The 7,500-nt window shown below is 32.0% G+C and overlaps 1 protein-coding gene across 1 annotated transcript in view; it reads right to left on the bottom strand.

Moving 5' to 3' along the window:
* Positions 1-7,273: 7,273 nt before the first annotated feature.
* Positions 7,274-7,500, bottom strand: part of LOC148430812 (POU domain, class 3, transcription factor 4) — a 1,937-nt gene continuing 1,710 nt past the window's right edge. The window contains exon 1 of the mRNA XM_088466462.1: positions 7,274-7,500. This exon is cut by the window's right edge and continues 1,710 nt beyond it. The gene's annotated coding sequence lies outside the window, so the exon portion shown is untranslated.

The raw sequence follows: 7,500 nt of genomic DNA, 5'->3' as shown, positions 1-7,500 counted from the left end.
GCAGAGTGATAATGTTGCGGAATCGTATGAACTGCACTATGTGGCTTTCCCTTAGAATCCAGAACTGCTGTATTATTCATTGTGAGTTGCTCACTGCACACTGTTATAATTCTGTAAAAGTTGTCTCCCGATCCCAAGTTACTGACTAAGATTAATTAGTAGACAGTCTGGTTGGAAATGACGTGTGATGCAGCTGACTCCCCTGTGTTCCCTTAGTATGTTTACATGGCAAATCTGAGCAGAACATGGAATTGTCAATGCACTCGGTTTACATTTATAGAGAGACTATTATGGTGGCTCTTGGTCAGAAAACGTCCTTCTCACACTTGACTAAAGGCCTCTTACACGCAGTTTTAGTGTGTGTGTTTCCAGTTGTTGTAGATTGTTCCTGCATATATCTTAGGAGGGTTATTCCTTAAGGTGCAAATGGTTTATCTCATGCACTGTGCTGCCCTCACCGGGTATTACATGAACACATGGGAATTATGGCACAAATATGTCCAGTTAGAGCCGCAGACTCTCAGAAAACAGATTAAACATTGAATTTTGTCCACTGCTAGTTGCTCTTTGTCCTCTTGTTACTGTTATGCTTTGTTTTATATTTGGTGATATTCTGCTGCATTTATGGGGTGGAAGCTCCTGCCCCTAGTTATGAATGGACGGTGACCCCAGATTTGGACGCAGCCTCTTAGAACTGGACAGGCGCTGAGGCCGCTCTCCTGTGATACAGTGTTTCCTACAGCAAAGGCCAGTTGTGCCACAAATTCCCTTTACAGCAATTTGTTCATGACTGCGCCTTTCTCTGCACAAACACCTCCGTCTTCTTCTTATGTAAATGAGCTGTCGCTCTCCAGTCATTTTTATATTACAAGTTCAGATACAATTGCGAGGGCAGGCGTCTTTTCTTCCATTTATTTGCCAATGGGGCGATGACTTTCAGGCCTTAATTTAAAGTACTGTTAATCAGAGCTCTAATGTGTAATAGACATTTCTCTACATTACTACTGTTGGAGTGCATATAGCAACTAACTAGTACAAATATCCCTATAGATTGCTTTCTCTCTCCCTCTCTCTATGTGTGCGTGCAAATATGTATGTATAATTAAGTTTGTGTATATATATATTATATATATATATATATATGTGTATGCACATGTGTGTATGCATGTATGTATATATATATATATATATGTGTGTGTGTATATATATATATATATATATATATATGTGTGTGTATATTTTTGTGTGTGTATATATATATGTGTGTATATATATATATATATATGTGTGTGTGTGTATATTTTTTCAATGTATGTATGTGTATATATATATATATATATATATATATGATTCTCAGAGAATGACATAACACACCTGACCTATGGGATACACAGTTAAAACTTCCTGATGTTAAGAAATACTGAGATGCCGTGACAAAGGTTCTTAAAGAACCGAAACGTTGGAAAATTAATTTGGTATGTCCTATTAAACTGATTAATATTGTAACTTCAAGCTAAGTCTGGAGAGGGTCTTCCTTTCATCATATGATGATAGTATAAACATATTTGTGGGTAACCAAGCTACCCTGGAAAGCACCCCAGCAATTGTTATATATAAGTGAGCGTGCCGGACCACGTGTCTCTCTCTCTCTCTCTCTCTCTCTCTCTCTCCATATATATATATATGTGTGTGTATAAATATTAGTGTGTGTGTCCTTGTATGTATGTATATATATATATTATATATATATAAGTGTGTGTGTGTACGTGTATTTATGTATATCTGTGTGCGGTATTTATGTATGTATCTACCTATGTGTATGTATGTATATATGTGTGTGTGTATTTATGTATATATGTGTGTGTGCTGTATTTATGTGTGTATCTACCTATGTGTATGTGTATGTATGTATATGTGTGTGTGTATTTATGTATATATGTGTGTGTACTGTATTTATGTGTGTATCTACCTATGTGTATGTGTATGTATGTATATATGTGTGTGTATTTATGTATATATGTGTGTGTGCTGTATTTATGTGTGTATCTACCTATGTGTATGTGTATGTATGTATATATGTGTGTGTGTATTTATGTATATATGTGTGTGTGCTGTATTTATGTGTGTATCTACCTATGTGTATGTGTATGTATGTATATATGTGTATGTATGTATATATGTGTATGTGTATGTATGTATATATGTGTATGTGTATGTATGTATATATGTGTGTGTGTATGTATGTATATATGTGTATGTATGTATATATGTGTGTGTTTATTTATGTATATATGTGTGTGTGTATGTATGTATATATGTGTGTGTGTATTTATGTATATATGTGTGTGTGTATGTATGTATATATGTATGTGTGTGTGTATGTATGTATATATGTGTATGTGTATGTATGTATATATGTGTGTGTGTATGTATGTATGTATATATGTGTATGTGTATGTATGTATATATGTGTGTGTATATGTATGTATATATGTGTGTGTGTATTTATGTATATATGTGTATGTGTATGTATGTATGTATATATGTGTGTGTGTATTTATGTATATATATGTGTGTGTGTATTTATGTATATATATATATGTGTGCACACACACTATGAATAGGTGTACATGGATTAGTATTTATCTCCAGACACATTATTCTAGCAGTTGATAAAACTAGAAAGAGGAACACAAGTCCATTTTTACTGATAGTTTTTTGTTTTTACATTTTGGCACACACCAGCACACAATGGCTAATTATTATGCCTACTGTCACCATGAGCAGCTCTGCTATAGGAAGCATGGGGAAAGACCGTAAACATGAAATGTATGTTAGTAGTTTTGGGCACAATGCTCCAAGTATGGAAAAATATCCCCATTGTTTGGTGCACCATAAGTCCCAGGTTTTACGGATAAGAGACACCATATAACTATATATATGTATGAGCCTAATGTTTGGGAAGGGTGGGAGGGAGCTAACAATTCAGCAGCAGGCTCAAAGGTGCTCAAAAAATACCATCCAATGTCACAGTTTGTACATACTATAATTACAATATATCGCTGTGCATATAGAGTACACACAACTACACATATACCGATAAATGGGCACAACTATTGCACAAACCAAATATGAAAAAAACTGATTCAGAAAATTGTTCCAATAATAATTAATGTGTCTGTGATATTGCTTAATAAATATATCTCTTCAAAGTGCTTTCTGATAGACACATTCAATGACTCCAGTGTTTCAATGTGCTACAGAAAGTGCATATATATATATATATCTCAAAGTATATCGCCAATACCCATCTGCACAGCACAATGCTGGATACATTAAGTTACCTAAGTTACATGTATGGACCCACATCAGTGTCTCACAGACCTTTACAAGGTCCAGTATTTATTGCCCTTTAAATGCCAAATTCTGAAAAGTTTTGGCCTTCATTTGGACATTCAACTACACAATTCTAACGTTCTGTGCAAAATGCTGGTGATAAACCAAGAATAATAACTCACATACACCACAATAAAATTGTTATGGTCAACTCCACTATGCTTTATAAATGCAACAAAGAACTTGAAGTTGTACGCGTCAGCATTTCATAACTGCTCATGCAGTATAAATAAATAATAATAATTAAAAAAAAATATATATATATATATATAGATATATATATGTATATGATCCTATACATATGAAGATATTACATGTTATTTATTTCTTTGATCTAACTACAACTTTGTACAAATGTGCAAATTACCCCGGGTGAATAGTCTCTACTTTATGGAAATGACAGAGTTGTTTATACAGCAGCTGCATCAGTGCAATAGAATTTGGTATAACAATATAATGCTATAAGTGCTGAATGATTTTGGACATTGTGTATATTTTTAGTACCCCACATTACAACCAATCAATGCTAGAAAACTTAGTATTACGTTTCTCTCTCTCTCTCCACTTTATACAGTTATATAGTGTAGATTTCCCAGTTATGGAACAAACATAAGGCTAGTGACTGGAATTATTAATTATTACAACACCCCACTCCCACATATACATACAAAAAAAGAAACAATAATCTCAAAATGATTGAAATCAAAATTCATAAAACTGTACTTTTCTGGAAACAAAATTCTAGGAAAATGCTCTATTTCTGTGAATAGGTATTCGTGTGGTATGTATATATATATATATAATTTATATTGTATTTCAGTTGCTTAATTGCTGTACCAAAATTAATTTACACTTAATTTATTCATGGAAATCATCTTTACCGGTCAAGGCCTAGAGCGTGTGCCAGGGAAGCAGTGCTACAATACAGTTTTGATCAGGACTCAAAAATGACCAAATTGGAGAAATCTGAATTTATGCAGTCTGTCATTTCTCCCTGTGTTTTGGAGTGATGTCACCTCTCTGCCACTGACCTCTGATTTACCATGGAAGGCTGGTTCTGGGGGGAGATGGATGGTGTGCTGCCTATATAACACACAAGTGATGGATATTTTCATAAACGCAATAACGAGGGATCCTGGAATTTAACCAGAATTCTAATGACACCTAGAAATGGAGCAATGTGTATACTTTGTGCTCAGTAGGGTAGTTCGTGGAATATTGGGAGAAACTACACTTAACAATCAATTAACAGTTTTTTAATTCTAAGCTTTATTTAAAAGAATAATGTTGATTCTGTCATCTCTTTTTTGTACACAAATTCTGATTTTTGCACCACCAATTATATCAATTGTATTTATTTCTGAAGTATATTTGGAACATATGAGACATATGAGTCATTACAAAGTATGTAAAGAGAGGTAGAGGTTTCTGGAATTAAATTTTTTTTTTCAGAGAGGTATTGATGTACTGATGACAAATATTCAAGAACGCAATTACATTATTCAGTATCTAGGGTTTTGTCCTTTCTCTCTCAAATTAATTTAATACGATTTCTGCATTTATCCTATCAGATACAGATTACGTGCAATGTAAACACCAGGCCTGGATACAGACTGAGCACCAGACATTATCCGAGTCTCTCCTTCTAGTCTGTGTTTTCATACAGCAGAATAACAGAGTGCCTGTTACTGGAATATATGCATCTTACTTCAACATGGACAAACTCTCTGCAAAATAAATACAAATCTTCATTGGTATAATTAGTTTTATGGATTAAAAGAGGATTTGTTGAGCTAAAAATGTTTTTATACGTTCCTATATATTTGGTTTCTTCTGTTTTCATAATTTCTTCATGTAATTTCTGTTTTTCTAAGAGGTTGCAATTTAAAATATAAATAAAAATAATAATAAATATATATATAAAATTATATATATATATATATATATATATATATATATATATATATATAAGCAACTATATACTGTACATCTAAAATATTGAATATCTTATAATCTAAAAAACATTTTCTACACATAAATTGCTTTACCACAATGATATTCAAAGCATTATGTTAAAAAAATCTATCATGAGTATATATATATATATATATATATATATATACATCAAATTGGTACATTATTAGTATGCAAATAAATGTAACAGATCTTTCAACATTTGTTATGTAAATTATGGAATCGCAATCAAAATAGTTTTGAAAAATAAACCATGGAACTATTAAGTCATACCCTTTTTACTGATGCGTTTTCTATGATAATCAGATGTAAAATCAACATGCTGTAGTAGTTTATGTTAACCAAAAATAAAAAAAAACATTTTAAATAAAACAATCCCACCAAGTTAAACACACAAAGGTGAAGAATTTAAAATGACTAAAAATGTACTAGGAAATAAATGTTACTGTAATTGATTATTTTTTATCCAGTATATAATTTCACCCAAACTCGCTTAAAAAGCTTAAATCTCAATATTATTTATAGGCAAATTATAAAGTATTATGTTAGTACAGGGTTAATGCATTACTTAATTATTTTATTTGCTGGAAGTTATAATTTTATTTAAATCTATCCATTTCTCTCTCACATTACTTATGTAAGAAATAAGAAAAAAATAAATATACGTACACACATATATTTAAATATATATTTATATATATATGTGCGCTTTGATCTATCATGCATTTTAAAAAAAATACATATAAAAACTATCCAAATTCATTAAATTCATACGTACGGTGCAAGCAACACCAATTTATATACACAACGCAAAAACTTATTATTTTGTAAAAGTCTTTATTTGTTTAAATTGTTTTTTTTCTTTTTTTTCTTTTTTCATTTTTTTACAACAAATAAAATATTGTGTCATTATAAATCCTAAACTAAAACTGGTTGACAAACAAACATTAACAGCATTATTTTTTTTTCTTGTCTTTACACTCATTTCATCTGCAAAATTATTATTATTTTTTTTAATCAGACTGCAGAATTTATTGAAAATAAATAATTGGTGACTGTAATAGCCCATTTGAATAAAATTGTTGAAAAAAGCAACCTTTAATGAAAATAGCGTTTATTATACATCAGATACTAAATGAATAAAGTAAATGATCTTTTTTTTTCAATTTTGTTTAAAATTAATAACTTGAAAAAAGTTTTAATATACAAAACTGTACACTTATAAACGTGGCAGAAATATTCTGTTGATTGTTTGGGGCTGTCATTTAGATCTGACTGGAGAAGAATTGAAAATGCCAAAGTGCATTGAAGGGAGCATGGAGCAACGGGTTCCTCTGTCTGCAGAAAGAGGGGAGTACACGGGAATATGGAAATAAAGGGATATAGGCGCTTTCATACAGGGCTGCAGTGTTTACAGATCAGGTCTATGTAAACTAAGTATTATATGCCGTGGATTAAAACTCAGAGAGAATTCTGTGTTGGGCCTGACTGCAATAGAGATAAGCAGGTAGGACAAAAAAAAAAGCTTTATTTGAAAGCACTTATTTTTAAATAGCAATAATAATTAGTACTTTACTTACTAATATACAATAAAGTGTGTGTGCTTATTGTATGTAAATAAACTACTGTGTTCGACTTTATATTTTGAAAAACAAACATGTATATATTATGCAAACAATATACATACACATATTGCAGACAGATGCAGTAAGGGTAGATGAGCAATATTTAATCTATATTGCTAATGATAGAATCATGTCATGGTGGCAATGTCAATAGCCTATCAGCTAGTCCAAAGGGTTAGCACTCACTGAGACCTCTACACAAGCACCGGGCAACACTGGATTCTCATTGCAACAGGGAACAAAACCAGAGAGAGAGGGACAGAGCTAGGAAGCCACTTCACAGACTTGTGTATTAGTGGTGCCTGACAAAACACATAGACAGAGGGGGCTCTCCATCTCCTCACATAGCCTATGGAATGCCAGTCTCATTAATCATACAACCAAAGATAAAATGGATAAAAGCATCATGATGTGTTTGACTAGAATAAAATAAAGTCTTGTTGAATACATGGCATGCAGGAATGGTTATAGTCAGCCTTCTCCTTACATACTTGTCCCTAGCACA

This window comes from Taudactylus pleione, unplaced genomic scaffold (assembly GCF_031769625.1).
Source record: "Taudactylus pleione unplaced genomic scaffold, aTauple2 ptg003150l, whole genome shotgun sequence".
Taxonomy (NCBI): domain Eukaryota; kingdom Metazoa; phylum Chordata; class Amphibia; order Anura; family Myobatrachidae; genus Taudactylus; species Taudactylus pleione.
Note: the sequence above shows the minus strand (reverse complement) of the source record. Positions and strands in the feature narration are given on the sequence as shown.